This window comes from Camarhynchus parvulus, chromosome 7 (genome assembly GCF_901933205.1).
Source record: "Camarhynchus parvulus chromosome 7, STF_HiC, whole genome shotgun sequence".
In the NCBI taxonomy this organism is placed as follows: Eukaryota; Metazoa; Chordata; class Aves; order Passeriformes; family Thraupidae; genus Camarhynchus; species Camarhynchus parvulus.
Window position 1 is genome coordinate 28,547,649 of NC_044577.1, and position 17,998 is coordinate 28,565,646.

Here is a 17,998-nt window from a genome sequence, read left to right on the forward strand (position 1 = left end):
CTACAGGCAGAGCTCCCTGGGGAGGAGAGAGAGGACAGGGAAGGACTGTCCAGAAGAGGTCTCACAGGAGCCTGCCAGCACCTCCTCTTTTCACAGGGTGCTCCCCAGCTGCCTGCAGCACATCCCCAGCCAGCGAAGCACATCGCTTCACTCAGAAACCGCTGCTCCGCCAGAGCCTCCGGCTGCACTTCACAACTATTCATTTCAGCAGCCCTGACATCAGCTTTTCCAAAGACTTCTGCACTGAGCTGGAGAGCTGAGCAGTAAAGACAATATTCCTAATTAAAGAAACAACCACTTCAATGAAAACATGCTGCATGAAAAGCATGACAACACTTCAATTCAGAATCAAAAATAAAAATACCATCAAGAGAAAACATTCATTGATTCAAAAAGTCTGCTGGGATGGTAGCTGCTATGAGGTAGATGTGAACAGAGACCCTAAAGGAAAGCAGCAAAATTTGTAAGCCATCACAGTTCAACACCTGGTCCAGCTCTTGTTCTCCACTTTGATTAATGGTAAGGGTTATTCTATCTTCTCCCTTCTTTTCTTAAGCATGAAGTAAGGCATTCTTTAATTTAATGAGCAAGTGCTTAGAGATACTAATTGGGTTCACTTTAAAAATAAAATCCATATGTGCAGAAACATGAATTCTGTAGGATTTAAAAGACTATTTATGACAGATGAGAAAAGAAAACACGTTTAAGGATTAACAGCAGAGACAAAAAATGAAAATCATCTGCGGTTTAGTATCTATTTGTAGAACAGAATTAATGTTTTTGCTTTTTCTTCTAAAGTAAGATGGACTTTTTGTATTTGTAAACATTGTCCTGCGAAAAGTCTTTGTTGTTCCAGAACTTCTACCACTCCTTTTAAGTGTTAAAAAGCAGGATTAGCTGCTTTCTATATCCATAACCCACTCCACCCTGTCTCCTATACTATCCTCTCCCTACTTTTGCAAGGCAAAAAGGAAGGAAAGAATGCTAAGGGAAACATGAAAGGAAAGTTGTTAAAATATTCTTCTATTGTTAAAGTTGTTAAACTATTCTTCTGGCTTAAACCTGAGCTCCTTCTGAAGGACTGTAGCAAAGACTGGAGATAGAAATATGACTTTCACTCTAGCAATAAGCTCTCTTTGACCATGTTTTCTAAGCTATAACAACCCAAACACAAGAGCCAGGATGCACAACAGCAATTCTAACTTGCCTTTAGCAATCTGATACTGTTCTGATGAAAACTACCTCCAAGACTCCCCTCACAAAAGCTGACACTGTGCTCAGCCCAAGGTATTAAATGGTTTCAGGGTAACCTTACACTGGGAGTAGCCTGATGACATTATTTTAGCTCCACATTTTGGGAAGTGTGTTCTCATTAAAGACAAGGCAAAATCCCTGATGAGCAAATATCTGAAGCTATAGAACATGTACCTGAGCACTCCTCCCACATCCTTGCTTCCAGAGCTTTTGGAAGAAGGAGTACATGCAGAGCCCAAACTACAAAACATATAAAGGTTACTTGTGCAAAATGCACACAGAATAAACTTTACAAAAGGCAATCTGGAGAAACACCTCAGCTTCTCAGGGCTCATCTCTATGGTCATGCTATAATTATTTGTGCCAAACTGTAAGCTTAAATTAATATAGTGTACATAAATCTATAAAACTCCCTAAATTAACATTCTCGTTCTAGTACAGAATTTTTCCTTCCCTGTTTAGTGGAATAGTACCATTCACTTTGGAAAGGTTATTCTGAATTAAAAAGTCAACCCCTTTATAATCAGAGCAGTTTACTGGCATGATTAGTAAAACCTTTCTAAATAGCCAAACTTCTACAAAATCAACTACAACTGATAGGCCATTCCAGTGGGACATTTGGTGTGTTTTGTTAATTACCCAACTCCCAATGACACTGCAAGAAACAATCCAATAGAGGGGGCACCTGCCCAAAGGGGAGTGTCCTGCACCTCTTCCCCCTCAGATCTCCTTGCTGCCTACACTGGGTTGAGCACAGCATTCTGCAGCTGAGAAGGGAGCTGGACAGAAACATCCCCACAGAAAAGCCATGAGCTTTGCGTCAGTGGGACCAGAGCAGGTGGAGGATAAAGGAGATGGGCAGTGAGGAAGCAGGAGCAGGGAACAGGACAGTTTCTCCAGGAGTGGTCAGAGGTTGGATGAGATTAAAGTGCATTGTGAAACTGCCCCACAAAGGCCACGTGCACACACAGAGGAACACCTCAGAGCTGCCACCCACACATACCCAACGGCTATGCCAAATTCAGACCACGGGAAAAATGGCTATCTACCTTCTCAAATGCCTTCCTCCTAAAATGAAGTATAAAATCACTAATAATTCTACAATTCCTGATGCTAATGAAGAAAGAGATAGCAACAGGGCTTAACAGCATCTTTAAAACTACTAATGTTTAAGTATTTCCATGAATGAAATCATCACCAATGCAAGCCCCTCCAAAAGGAAGAGAAAAATTAGAACTGAACAGGTTCCTAACATCCACTTTAAATCCATATCAAACCACGAAAAATGCTGACTATTCTCATCACATCAGAAAATATATTTAGTTGCACTATTAAAATATGGATATAGTCCAATACAAAAGGAAACACAGCCAGCTTTCACAATATCAAAGGTTCAATTTTTACCATACCACAAAAGCCTAGAGAGTAAGGAATAATACCCTACTTAATGGTTCTAAATAAAGAACACTAAATAAAATTCTCTCATATCCCTACTCAGAAAAATAACACTCAGCTAAAAGAACGATTTTTAAATTAACACACAAGGAATTTAAGAATCAATTAGAATGTGTTGACTTGCAAAAAGAAAGCAATCAAACATAAATCATGATGAAAAGGTTAACAGATCATAAAATCAACACATTCTAAAAGGTAACATATGATACACTCTTATGACTTGTTGCACAGTTATTTCTGAGTGCTCCATGTTGCTGAACACATGCCAGTGCAGGGCCTGACTCCACCAAGATTTACACTCATACTGAGCTGTGAATAGTCCTATTACAATCAACAGGATTACTCACAGGAAAATCTCCTTATCATGCATAAAATTATCCATGTGTGAAAATCTTTGTCACCTTTCTTATCCTGAAATCTGTATTCCATCATCACCAGCATAACCATAATTTAATATCAAATGTGCATATGGAAAAGCTTGTGATGCTGTATTTAAAAAGCCACAGTTCCATGTCAAAATCCACAGGGGTGTTACCAGTGTCACAAACATACTTTAAATAGTCCAAAAATCACAGGCAATGCTACTTTTTATCTGGGAAAAAAAAAGCGCCACTGGTTTTGTAGCACTAAATCATAAACTACTAGAAAATAGTTATTTTTCAGAATTTATCTGGGAACTTTTCCCACTGGATAGTTAACCTTAGAAGAACACTGCAGGATTTCTGTCTTTGCACCATGAAACTTGGACACTCAAAAGTACTCACTCTGGGGACTTCTGGTGACATTTATATTGAGGAAAACAAACACTACACATAACTAAGGCTACCTAGCATCTTCTAAGTAGCATTTTACACCTTCAGTCCAACTGGTGAAAATTTTGTGAAATTTCATCTATCTCATGCATGCTCCAAGCTGAAACTTCATAAAAATATTTCAGATAGTGTGTCAAATGGTTTTTCATTTGATTTTGACAACAGTGCAGCTCTATCACAAAGCTGAGCCAATCTAACAGCTAAGGTCATTGAAAGGGGCAATCCCTCCTCCTGACTCTGAGAGTCCTCCCTATCATTCAGTGACTTAGGACTTAAGCCTAAGTCCTTAAACTCCTTGGGTCTCACAACTTCTTTACTATCTGCAAGTATCCCTGAAGCATCTCTATTCATCACAAGCACTATGTTAGTGCTGCTTTACAGAAGATGACAACCTGCTGTTGCTCCCAAATTGGCCCAAACACCAAAGGTCTGCATATGTGTGTGCATTTGTTCCTTCTTCTTGGTGGATAAAAAATTGGCTGGATGGTTGCACTCAAGAGTTATGGTCAATGGCTCAATGTCCAAGTGGAGACCAGTGACAAGTGGGATTCCTCAGGGCTTGGTACTGGGACTAGTGCTGTTTAACATCTATGTCAGGGACATGGACAGTGGGATTGAGGGCACCCTCAGCAAGCTCCCAAAGACACCAAATGCTGAATGCCCTGGAGGGAAGGGATGCCATCCAGAGGGACCCTGACAGGTGTACTGTACTTTTTAAAAATACAAATATCATAAATATATGTGCATGTGTGTATATATATATGTGCTTCTGTGTGTGTATATATATACACACATACATATGTGGTTTTCTACAGCACACTGGATGGAATGCTCCACAAAAATATGTGAAACTAGTCAGACAGATTATAATATCCTTGCTCTGTTTGTTACAAGTGCCACAACATGCGTGAGTCACAGAGTGCATGAAAAGAAAGCCGTGACCATTTAGGCAGTTGAACCCTACCTTGCAAAATAGGATCAAGCCCCCTCTACAACATTTTTTTAAAAAGAGGTGATCAATAATTATATTTGGCACATTTTCTGGCTGCTTATTCTGACACATTTGGGTCAGATGTACCCAAAATGCTGAGTACTCAGGGCTGCAATTACGTCACTTGCAGCACTACTTTAAAAATACAAAGATGAATGCAATGCTGCTATTTTAATTTTTAAATAAAGCTCTTAAAGAGCTCAGTGGACATCCACACCAAACACAAATTTTCATCTTGCTCACAAGCACCGATTCTCAAGCCATAAAATAAGAAATATCCATTTCCTCTCCCTGAGGCACAGTAAAATACTTGTAACAACAAGCAATATTCAATACAGGTCACAAGGGTGAACTAATCAGTTTGTGGTGTTCTTGTTCCTGCAGCCTGAGGGGAGAAGGCAGCACACCTCAGATGGAAAGGTAAACCTGCACCAACGACTGAGAAAACCGCTGTGAGAAGGTGAGTAGGAGGGCTCTGGCCTCCCCAGGACCTAACCACTGACCAGAAAGCCCAACCAGCAGAAGGTTTCCAACTAACATGGAGCAGCCACTTTGGTGCAGAATCATTAGAGGATGGGGTACACCAATGTGGGACTGCCAGCAAGGAAAGGTAAGTATGACAGTCAGACTTTGAAAAGAGAAACATTGTTTACCACCATGATGTAACAGAACTACTAGAGATTTGGCTTCTTTTTGCAGCTCTGCCTCTGCTTTTGGGGCAAATATGTTATTTTGGCAAATCACTCCCCTCCCATCTTTCCAACTCCTGTCTCTAAATCAAGTGCAATGATCCACCTAGGATTTAGGTGTGAAGTGAGCAGCATTATCTCTGAGGGTCTCACAAGCCTACTGATAACTATTACAGAAATTTCACAAAGAAATATATCCATTCTGCCTTCAGAGCAGGATTAAGCAGAGCACAATACGAGAACACACGTTACACAAACAGAAGAAAGCAAAGTACAGAGCAGCTGCTTATCCAGTTCATGGACATTCAAAAAGGTAGGGACTTTGGGGTTCATGTATCATGAAATAATATGGCATAATATTAAGATGCAATATATTAATAATATAAAGAGGATGGTAAAATTAAGTGGCACAGGTAAAGCTCAATGCTGCAATTTTAAGGCTTCATACTTGACTTACATCTAAAATTGCTCTTTTAAAACTGTGCTTTTCTTGTAATGTCTTTACTTCAGCTTCAGTATTTTCCAAAAGGCCATCTACATGTACTAAAGAGAAACAGCAATTACAGAAAAATTCAAGACAACTACTTAATACATCCACATAGATTAAATAACATTGGACAACAAGCTAACAGAAGTATAACCAAGAAGGTTTTGCTCAAAAAACTGGAAGTTAGCTGCAAAAGCCATCTTAGAGATTCTGGAAGACATTTCTCATTTACATACATGACAGCACAAGGAAAACTTTCAGGAAAAAAAGCAGCACCATTTTAAACCATAAGTGAGAAGGCCATGAATAACAACAATAGACATCTTACAGAGCCCAGGTGATATTTCTAAATCTTACTTCAGCACTTGACGTTATTTCAACATGGGCTCTCAGGTTGTGAAATCAATGCAAGTATTTTAGAATACAGGAAGCATTCTCCTAAGTTCCAATTTCAACTTTAGCACATCACCATGCACAGAGTAGGCAATTTTTCCCCTAACTTCATTTCAGCAAACCTATTCAGGGTAAGATTACATTCCGTGTAACATTTCAAAACAAATTCTACAAAATGTGCTTGGCTCTCTCTGCATCAACTTTCCACCAAGCACGGAACATTTCCTCATCTCATTCTTCTGCAGAGGAAGCACTGTCATACCTCAGTATAACTTCATTTTTAATAGATATTTACTTCATTTCAGCTGTGCTTCAAACACACCCTTCATCTATCCACACATGGAACAGAAATTCAAACAATCCAGTTAATCTGAAACATGAGAGAATGAATACCTCTCTAGGAAAAGATTCACACCAGACAGACCAGGCAAATCCTGTGCTTTCTGTACTGCTTTTCAAATACCACAGTGTTACCTTTAGGGGCCAAAAATGTGGGCCAGGAGACCTGAAAGAGCCTAATGCCCAAAGACATAGATCTCCACTCACTGCTCCACTCTTCAAACCCTACAGGTTTAGCCTACCTATATTAGAAAAAAGGCCTTTTAGCGGTCTGACTATGCCATAAGGTTAATTAAATTAAAAAAATTAAATATCTACTTCACATTTGCTAACACAAACACAAGGCAACACACATGTAATATAGTCAATGGGGAAAAAAAAAGCCCATAAAAGAATCTCATCAGGTAAGAAAAAGAATCACAGAATGCTCATGACATTTCCAAAAAGCATTTGGACCCTTCAGAGACGGCAGCTCTGGAATATAAAACTAGTGCAGTGACAATGATTTAGGTATCACTAGAAGCAGGATCTCAACCTGTACACCCTGGTGGTAGCCCTTTCTTTCCTTTAAAGCATGATAAAAATCAAGGAGCAGAGGATGTTGTGATGCTACATTAGGGAAAGCACTGACCAGCACTGAGCCAGAAAAAGAAAATCTATCACTGCTCTTCAAATATTCAAACAGTTACAAACTGGGCATCAAGGAGCAATTTTCATCAGTGGAATCAGGGATTCCTGTGGCCTAAACAGCACACTGTTACAGCATCAGAAGAGTATTAAGCACCTTCATCAGGAATAAACAGAAGATTCAGCACATAAACTGACATGTGTTAGCATTTAAAGATAGTATGAAATCAGCCAGAGGAGGAAGGAGTAGAAACAAACTCTAAAATCATCGAAATGAGCAATCAGGTCACTTTCCCAAAACCCCTCTTGGAACACCAGCATGTTACAGCCCATGTACATTTGCCAAGACAACAAAGAAGGTTTTTTTAAGAGTATACTCATCTCCAGCTAGGACTTTTTTTTCCACACTGTTGCAACAAATCCACCACCTCCCTACTGCTAACCAACACTTGTGGTCAGATTAAATCAACTAAGAACTATTCCTATCCCACTTACATAAAATTCCAGAATTGTAAATCAGCCTCTTTTAATTCATTTTTAATCTCAATGACCCTCACTTCAAAAGAAAAAAAAAAGGCAAATCAAGTATTAAATCCAGTGTGCTTCTGCAGTGTATCCTCTTCAAAAGACTATCCATAACCTCAGCAAGAACTTCCAGGTAACTCTTTCCCTTGATACTTCAAAAATGGCATGAACAAGGAATCCCACTGACTTCTACCACATACCCCAAGGTGATTTTTCCTCATTACAGTTTTGAATTTCTCAAACAATTTTCAGGCACTTAAGCCCATTTTCAGATTGAGGCAAGCCAAAACATGAGATGTCTAGAAACTATTTTATAAGAGCAATAATAACACAGATATCCTGGCCCATTAGCTAACACTGAAAATAATCCAAAAAATAAAACACAGACTTCTCAGGATTGTGCCCTCTTGAATAAAAAGGTTGTGGAAATTGGATTCTACCTCAATGACTTTGGTGCCCTGCACCTAATTCTCACTAATTAAGTCCTAGAATACACTAAAACAGAAATTCAGAATGATTAAAAGACATGATACATGTTTATAACAACTCCTGTAATTACTAGGAATAAAAATCTTGAAGGTTCTTGATGCCATCAACTCACAGACCAATAATTAAGAACTACCATTCCAAACAGGTCTGAAATTTTTGAGAACTCATAGTCAAATAACTTCCATGATGAAGCCAAGTCATAGTAAAACACATTCCATATAATCCACATTATTAAGCAAGCAGGAAGCCAATCTGTAAAGCCAGAAAATGTTCTGACGGGATTCAGATGAAAGAAAAATTCAGCATATTCTGCCTTTATGGACTGCTTTCCAGATACTGGCTCCTCATCCACCCATGTTGAGAGTCTCACACTGATGCAGCTGCACTCACCCAGGTTCCCTCAATGCAAAGATGTGTTCCACAGGTAACACGGCAACAATTTGTAAGAGAATTCTAGAATGGTTTGGCTCTGTGGGAACCTTAAAGATCACCAAGATCCAAACCCCCTGCCATTGGCAGGGACACCTTCCACTACACCAGGTTGCTCAGGGCCCCATCCAGCTTGGCCTTGAATACTGACAGGGATGGGGCACCCACAGCTTCTCTGGGCAATCTCTTCCAGTGTCTCACCACTCTCACAGTCAAGAGTTTCTTCCTAATAGCTACTCTAAATCTACCCTGTTTCAGTTCATTACCCCCTGTCCTAACACTACCTGTCCAAGATCCCAAGATAGAAGCACCAGACTCAAAACTTCTCTGCTGAGCTTGTGTCCAATCTGACTTGGGAAATGAAGAGCTGCCCAATGGTACAGCAAATTTTAGGCACATAAGATGTAACTACAACAGATTCCATTTTTTCTGCATGAGCAGCCACACTCTCATCACCAGCACAACTGCAGAAAGCTCCCTGCCTGTCCTGTGACCTACAAGGAATGTAATCCAGGGGTGACACAAAGGCACATTCGACAGTAAAATGTGAGATCATGCAAAGAATTGACAGATTAAGTTTTCTGTCAGTTTGTCCTTTTACATCGCTGTTCCTTGGAAAGTGACAGTAAACTCACACTTAAGGCTGCACTACATTTGATGCAATATAGTGTATGTAACACTGACTCCTAACAGGCACCAGCTGAACATGCTTGGTTTGCATGATCTACTTTTAACTGTCAGATTCAGACAACAAGCCCACTGGTTTTGTCTACAAATTGCCACCTACTTCACATCTTCCAGCAAAATACTGTGACAACTGGATGATCATCCTCTGTGTGCTCATCTTCTATAAACTCTATTTTAATTCCCCTCTCAGTAACTTAATTTTATCATTGGTGATCATAAAAAAAACACATTTCAAATACATAAAAATTCTTTTCTATGAGTCATTTAAAAAGACAACTTCATCATCTCCACCAGGAAAAAACAACACTAAAGTCAAGTAGCTTTTCCTTACTTCATTATACCCCATAACAATACAAGCTTTCCTGCTCCTCAGAACACAATCACATAACTTTGACATCTTCTTGCTGACTCAGACAAAAATTCATCACAAAATATAACTGTCAGATTCACCAGTGACAGAGGAAGCTCCTGAGAACCACAGCCTAATAAAGCTTTCCTCCTTGAAGGATGACAGCAGTCTTTCCCATATGAAAGATTCATTTTTATTTGATAGTGTTAAAGCAATATTCACTCAGGGCACCTTCACACTAGACCTTATTTTCAAGAAAACCAGTTAAAAGGTCAAAACAGAAGTTGAAAACCAATATTTCATGGGCATGTCTGGAAAATCTGCAAGTGATTTTGGTAAAATAATTGTATCACATGTTGGTGTCCTGAGGATTAACCACCTTCTTCTGCAGTTGATCTACAGTGGTCAATACAAAAATTTTCTTCAAACTAAGCAGTGCAAGATTACTCTAGCAAAAAGGAGTTGGTTGAGTTTACCAATCTATCCTGAAGAACTTCTTTGTTAAAAGAAACTTTGTACAGACACAAAAGAGAGTCTTAAATTTATGTATATAGTTACTGTTGCATCAAGAACTGCTCAGTGCTATAAATGACTCAACTTAAAAGCCTGCAATTGTCATCCATCTCACATGTATTCTGTTTGATAGAGACTGACATGTAACAGACACCTATGTTAGAAACCACTGTGTGTACGTGGTCAAAACCAGAGGAGAATCATGCCTCAGGAGATGATAATTTCCTTCAGAGTACTCCTATTTGAGACACTCTGAAATCATCCACTGAATCTGGAAATTCTGACTGTTATAATGCCTACAGACTAAAAAAAATCATCCATGGATCCTGTGAAATGTATTTATTTCTTGGCTTACGTTCTCACTTTGCTCTCTCTTCCCTGCCTTTACAAAACCGAAGAATGTCTGCAGTGCAATTCTAAAGATCACTTGTTGAAAGCAAGCCTGGAGAGTTTTCAGTACCCACGGAAACCTGCAGAAACCCAGTGTATTTAGAAACTGCCTCCTTGCTTTGCCCCTTCCCAGTGACTTCCCAGGCACTAAAACACACTGCTTATTGTTTGGCAAAATAAACTTCACTTTATGATGAACATTTCTCATTCTCCAGGACTAGAGCTTCAGGCCAGACAGCATCATAAATACATGCCACTAGAGTCTTGCACATCTGCATGCACACACACTTTTTAGTAGCATTATCACCATTTCCTTGATTCAAATACAATCCTCACAACAGAAAAAGAAAAATCTGACAAATTTCCAGGGCAATCACATAGCAGTTAATATTCAGAGAATGTAGAAAGTTGGGGTTTCCCTTTTCTTAAATACTGCTAGTGATCATGTAACTATGACACATCTGCACAGCATCAGTATTTCTCACTTCACCTCTTGCACTGAGGTAACCTGACCTAGTCATGATGTTACTGGCATTGTAAACCTCTCTAATGAAGTCTTTTATATCCATGGTGGGGTGCATAAGTAACAAAAGTTCATAGAGCCTTTATGGGAAATTATTACAAAAACATTTAAGACAGTTGTACAAGTTTTTATGAATGGGCATCTTTTACCCGTGCAGATGCAGCTGCCATTTGAAACTGTTTTAGAGCAGAAGGCTCTATCAGTCACATAGCTGATACAGATATCACAACAGCCTTACACATGAGTAATATCACATGTTATATCAAGAAATTGGTTTATGGACATTTTAGAGGCACCTTGATTTTTGGTTTTGGTTTTTATGTTGGCTTTTTTGGTTTTTTTCCAGTGCAAGAGATCTAGACAGTTTATATTTGATAGGCTGCTCATAAATTATAGTCTACTGCTGTTTGCAGGTTGGAACTTCTTCCCACACAGATTTCATTTTATCATCAGACTGTTTAATTCTGCGCTTATAAAAATGTCATCCTAGTCATAAGGGAAGAATTAGACAGCACTGTCTTAAGATTTTCTGCACATACCGTGACAAGATGCAGATACTGTTATACTAATATGCCAGCAGAGTGTATCAGTTCCAGGATCAGGCCAATCCACATGCTGTTATTGAGCTATGGCTTGCTGCTTTCAGAAGTGCAATGAAATAATAAAATAATATAACCTAGTAATACATTAACTACATTACAGTATTCACAGTGCTATCCCTTGATATCATAACCTGGAATGCACCAGCACACTGATAATATCCTGAGTACATTAAAAATTATTTTGGAGCAAAAGCAGTAGCAGCTTCTATACTATCTCCCAAAATAATATTCTGAGAGTGTGAAAGAAGTTATCAGGAGATTCTAACCCTTCTGCATGTTGTGGATTGCACAGTCTTTCTAAAGACAGTGAATTTCCCCTTGGGACACACTTAGAATCAAGTTTTGTGAGAACATATTATAGGTTTTTTCCAAGTATTTTATCCAAGATGATGAATGATATACAAAAAATATCTCTATATGGAGTCAGGGGAAGATAATTTAATCACATATAATATTTGAATACTCACATATGTTATTGTATTTTAATTTGTACAATAAATTGTAAGTTAAATAGTTTAAATTTTTATCACTTGTGTAGTTTCTGGAATTACTGCTGATGTATAAAACATTCTGTTCTATATAGATTAAAAAATGTATATTTAAAATGTATATAGAGAACCAGCTAATGAGCTAAACAGATGGGGTTGTGTATTTAACTTCACTGGAAAATACTGAAATAAAGTAACTAACAGCATTTGTGTAAATGAAAATAAATCTCATGAAAATCTGAATGGATTTTCCTTTGTTAGACAGAAATTTGTGTTTGGCATATAACTACATATTATAGCCAATGGCTGTGGTTTGCTGACACATCTTGTCAATAGCTATGTCTCAGCTGTTAAAAAACAGTAAGTTTGTACATTTAACTCAATACTGCTACAAGGGTTTCTGCACAGATACCAATTTACAGAACTGAAAAAATAAAAAAAAATCATGAATCTCAGTACTTCAAAAAATGTAATTTTCCCAAAAGTATTTCTTTCAAAAAAACCTAAGCAAATTAAAGTGGAACTTAATCACAGTACTGATCCTTTAAACAAGCCCTGCAACCTGATAGAAGCAGACACCCATGTCTGGTTACATCCATGGAGCCTTTGGGGGACCACTTTTGTCTTTAATCACTCAGTTATGCAGATCAGACTGCAAGCTGAAGGCTTGAATCTATTTCATCAAAAATGATGCTGGTTTGAAAGGCAGCTATCATTAAACTGCCAGGCAAAGGCAGAGGAAGTACTTATTTGAAATAAAACCTATCTATTTCTCTGTTAGACCCATTTAAGAGCCTTCAAAGTAAAAAATATTTCCACTGGTGCTTACTTTTCAATGCTTGTGCCATTCATTTAACATATAAGACATGTTAAGTTTGGACAAGAAAGCTGGATGCTTCATTCCATATTTAGGGCAACAGCAGTATCTTCATTTACAAAAGACATTACCAGTGGTACTATTTCTTATTTAACTTCCACTATTTCACAGAGGAAAATGTATTTTATATTAGAGACAAAATTAAATCAAACTTAATCCCAAATTATGCTAAACACTTAAAGGGGTTTTGATAGATTAAGGCCCACTCCATCAAGCTGCTCCCTACAGACAGGTCTCCATTTGTAAGAGCCCACACAGCAATCCTCGCTGGAGGAAGACACTACAGAGATTCCAGTCACAAAAAAATCACAAATGTCTTGCAGCACACACAAAAACCAAACCCACACGTTTCTCCCAAAATTACTAGAATACAAACACTTCCTCCCCATTAGTACACGTTAAAATGTTTAACCTAATTCCATCTACTAACAACTGATACCCTGAGCTCCACTATTTGCAAATCTATTTTCCTGAATCTGTGGTGCAGGGAACATCTCTAGAAGTGAGATAAACTCTTTAAGATGAACCATGACCATATTTCACTAGAGTAATATATTATTAGCATTCTGATAGTTCAACTCTAACATTACTGGTACACAGAAATTCTCAGAGGAAAGTACAAACTTCCAACCTCAATGGTTTTTACACCAACTGTCTTTAGAACATCCCCAAGCTCCACAGTGCTTTAAATCCTCATACAAATAAACTTGTATGCACTGAACTCAAAGGGAAAACCACCTTTTGAAAAACTACATAACAACATTCCCAAAGTATATATTCCTTCAGGTGAACAATTCAGCCTGCAACATAACTTTTCACATTCTGAATAATTCTTCTCCCTTTTTTTTTAAATCACTGTGGTTGTTCAAGTAGCTACTTACCCACTTAATAGCTTGATTTCATGATGCATTATATTAGGGATATTTCCATGAACAGAATGTGTTTGCAATACAGTAGGCATGAAGCACACATGGACAAGACAGAGTAACAGAAGCATAGATTACATACACATCTCTCAGGTCTCAGCCTGAGGAGCAAAGACAAGACATTGCATACAGCAGCCTAAATGCAAGAGATCATGCTCATCTTTTTCAGCTTTCTTCATTTATGTCAGCTCACTGACTGAAGTACAGGTATACTTGAGGAAGAGGGGCATGCAGACATCCAGAAAAAAATACAAAGAAAACACTTTTGGAAACTGAACACACACATACATTCAGTTTTGTATTCATGAGGAAAAGCCATGACAACAGTTTTCAGGAAACTGCAACTGAAACTGAATTTTGTTTTCCTAAATTACTGCAACAAGAGCAGGCTTTGCTGGTCTGTCCTATGGATGTGTCAGTACCAAGAGCCTGCAGATCCCACGAGATGCACAGGAAAGCAGACCTCACATGCTCCAGAGCTTCCGGTGCAGCCAAACTCCTGCAGATGACAGCTGTCACTGGACAAAGCACAAACCCAAACACTGCAAGTGAACACTGCAAAACTAACATGGCCTGAAGGTATGCAAACTTCTCACACAGCAGGATAGATGTTAAGTCTCAATCAGACCACTGGTTTATCTGGAGTGATTTTGAGAACAGGATAAGAACAGCTGCAAAAATTGATGCAGGGTAGTACTGTTTTTATACTTCTTCCATTCACAACGCAAATTGACCAAAACTCGTGGAGAATGGCTACAAAATTTATACCACTTACAATAACGAAATTGCATATGGGCACTCCAAAATGCTGAAGCATGATGGGTGGGCCCATGTGTATATTCCTAGCAGGCTTGTAAAGTACTACTGACATTTGCAAATACATACAGAAATAAACAAAGCAACTGAGATCCTATTCAAAAGAAAAAACACAGTCCTCTGTCATTTGTCCTGTCCAGTAGCAAAGATGCTGTTCACCAGGACTAAGACATCTCTCCCATCTACAACTTCTTGGACCAGAATGTCACATGTATGCAGACAGAGATAGGTCATGCTCCAAGCAGACTTTCAAAGCAAGACTAAAGTTGTGATCACTGGACTCCACACATCCATTTTTTAAAAAATCATTCTGCAAAATCTCTCACAGCTGCCCTAAACAGTTTACAAAAACAAACTGCTCAGAGAGATGATTTATGTTTGCAACATAAATGTCTTCCCTTTCCATGAGCCAGCTTTAATGCAGACGCTGCTGCACTCACCCCAGCTGAGGTTTGGCAGGAATCGGGGGAGGAATGATGTTGATGAGTGAAAGTGTTTGAAGCCCAACTAATTTCTCTTCCACTCCTACTGGTCCCCCCTGCTCTCCCAAGCCACTTCCAGCCTGGCACTTGTTAGCAGCTCCCGACGCTGGGGAAAAGAGGTGCCGTGCAAAAGCTTCCTCCGAGCAGCTGAGAGGAGACTCTGAGAAGGTTATGCAGAAATAAAACCAAACGAAATGACTGTTCGCAGGTCGGCACGCTTCACCTATCTTACACCGGGAACAATGGAGAGGCGAGCAGCGGGAGGATACGGCCCGGGAGGACGGGGCCGGCGGGACGCGCTGTCCGTCCGTCCGTCAGCTCTTTGTCCGTCTGTCAGGCAGCCCCGCTGGCCCCATCCCCGCCGCCCCGGCGCGGCCTGCGCGGCCCCGCGGCTCCGGGCCGGGGGAGCGGAGGGAGCGGGAGCAGCGGGAGCAGCGGGCGGAGGGCGCCCGCCGCCTCTTCATCCCCCGCTCCCCGCCGGCCTCTCCGCGCCGGGGCCAAGCGCGGCCCATGCGGGACGCACCGCGCCGCGGCCCCCCTTTCCCTTCCTTCCCTCCTTCCCCTCCCCGTCCTCCTCCTCCTCCCGCCCTCCCTCCGCGCACCGAACGGCCCCGACCGGCCCCGGCTCGCTCCCGCCGGCACTTACCGGCCGCAGAGCTGCGAGGAGAAGGCGGCCGGGCCGGGCCGGGCCGGGGCGCGGCGGCGGCGGCGGCGGCTCAGAGCGGCCGTGCCGCGGCCCCGGGCATGGCGGGGGCGGCGGGGCGCGGGCAGGGGGGCCGGCGGGGCGGCGGCGGCGGCGGCGGGGGAGCCCGGGGGGGAGCGGCGGCGGCGGCGGCGGCTCCTTCCTGCTGCTCCGCCGAGCGTCCGCGGGCGGTGACAGCGACACCCGGCCAGAGCGCCGCGCGCCTGCACCACGGGAAACGCGCCCGGAGGACCGGCGGGACGGGAGGAGGAGGAGGAGGATGGCGATGACGGCGATGGGGAAGCGAGCCGGGAGCCGGGAGCCGCGCCGGGGCTGCGGCTGCTGCCGGGGCGGGCGGTGCCGGGTTACGCGCGGGTCAGGAGGCCGCCGCGGCCGTGGGAGCGCTGCCCGCGCCGGCCCCGAGCGGAGGCGGGGCGGGAGAGACCCGCCGGGCATCGGCCCCGGCGGGGGGCGCCCCCCGGGCCCCTCGGTGTCGGGCCGGCGGCTTCGTGCGCAGCAGGGCCGCCCGGAGCAGAGGAGGCCGGAGCGGCCGCGGTCGGTGTCAGGGAGAAGGCTCGACTGTTACAGAATTGTTGTGGTGGGAAGGGACCTCTGGAGATCATCCCGTCCAACCCCCCGGCGTGGCAGGGTCAGCTGGAGCAGGTGACACAGGAACGCGTCCAGGTGGGTTTGGAATGTCTCCAAAGAGGGAGATTCCACGACCTCCCTGCGCAGCCTATTCAGGGCTCTGCCACCCTCAGTGTAAAGAAGTGAAGCCTGATCTGGTTCCCCTCTCATGATGCATCTCTGGGGTGAGGCCCCACTGCAGGCTGCCAGTGCCATTATACACATGGTGTCCCTCAGATTCTCAGGGCCTCCAAATCCATCTGAAAGTCCCAACATGAGTTTCCTGCACTCTAATCTTTGTTATCATGATGTTCGCCATGACCTGCATAGTAAACCATTTGGAGAATTGCTAGAGGCCCACTCTTAAAACCCAATGCCTTCCCTGGAGTAGCTCTCCACCCAAACTGGCTGCACCTCTGCAGCCTGGACTGTGGCACGGTGTCACTTGCACCTCTCAGCTTCACCTCTTTCAGGGGTTACCAACTTTTCCACGTTTCTCTAAATAAAGTCTTTCACCCAGCAACGCACTTAAACACGTGCGTACCTCAATTGCTCCATGTCATTTGCGTATAATTAAGCATGTGCTTAAGTGCTCTGCTGGATTGAAGCCAAGATCTGCATAAGCTCTGTTGGGTAAAATTTACCAGCTTCGCTGGGCTTAGCTCTGTGACTCATTCAATCAGCAGAAGCCCAAAGCTTTTTGCTACAAGCTTAGTTATTCCCAGGCTGTCCTACAGGATCACCCTGTCTCCGTGATGAGGCTTATGCCCTTCTCTCAGGTCCTGTTAGAAGTGAGAAGCATCTGCCTGGTGAGTCAGCTGGACACAGGGTTTCGAGTTCCTTCAGCAAGGTGCATTAATAAGGTTCTGCATCCTCACGCGGGCCAGAGGTTGTGCCATCAAGTTACAGTGCAAGAAATTTCATTAAGAGAGTATTAATGACACCAGGACCCTGAAGAAGGTCTGCCCTGACTTTGTGCAATATGTACATTTCAAAATGATGGTGTCAAGTACTCAATCTCTATGAACAGAGGAAGGGGTTAATAAAATGTAGCTACCTTCTATGCAATACCTCTACAATTTTACACAAATACAAGAAGTGTCATTAACCTGCTTATTGAATAAAATGGGAAACTTTTTCATTTCCAAAACCAGAGTTTTAGAAGCTGAGGGAAGACATACATTTATTCAGCTTTGATTTTTTTTCCCTTCAAAGACAGTTAACTTGGTGACTTTACTCATTTTTCCCTGTCAAAAAAAATATGTTTTGAATTGCATTAAGTCTGAGTCGGAAAGCTCAGCACTAAAACCTTATTTTAAAACACACTGAGGAATTAAAGCTTTCTGCAGGGTGAGCACAAGTCTTTCTCCAAGGACACATCAATTGGAACCTGCTTTTCAAAATATCTGTTTGGCAATTAACAGTGTAATACGAAGAAGAAAGACTGCCTTGTATTTAATGCAAAATAGTAAGACTCAGCATATTTGAGTGCTGTTCATTACTCTTCATTACTCTCTTATCATTCTTCTATGACCTTAATCAAGAC

General features: G+C 41.8%; 1 protein-coding gene across 3 annotated transcripts in view; it reads right to left on the reverse strand.

The window, feature by feature from the left end:
* Positions 1-15,873, reverse strand: part of ZNF148 (zinc finger protein 148) — a 35,035-nt gene extending 19,162 nt beyond the window's left edge. For 2 of the 3 annotated variants that reach the window (XM_030952013.1, XM_030952010.1), the window contains exon 1: positions 15,790-15,873. The gene's annotated coding sequence lies outside the window, so the exon portion shown is untranslated. Of the gene's footprint in view, positions 1-15,101; positions 15,690-15,789 lie in introns of those variants that run through there. The other variant, XM_030952012.1, reaches the window with a different exon arrangement.
* Positions 15,874-17,998: the final 2,125 nt, after the last annotated feature.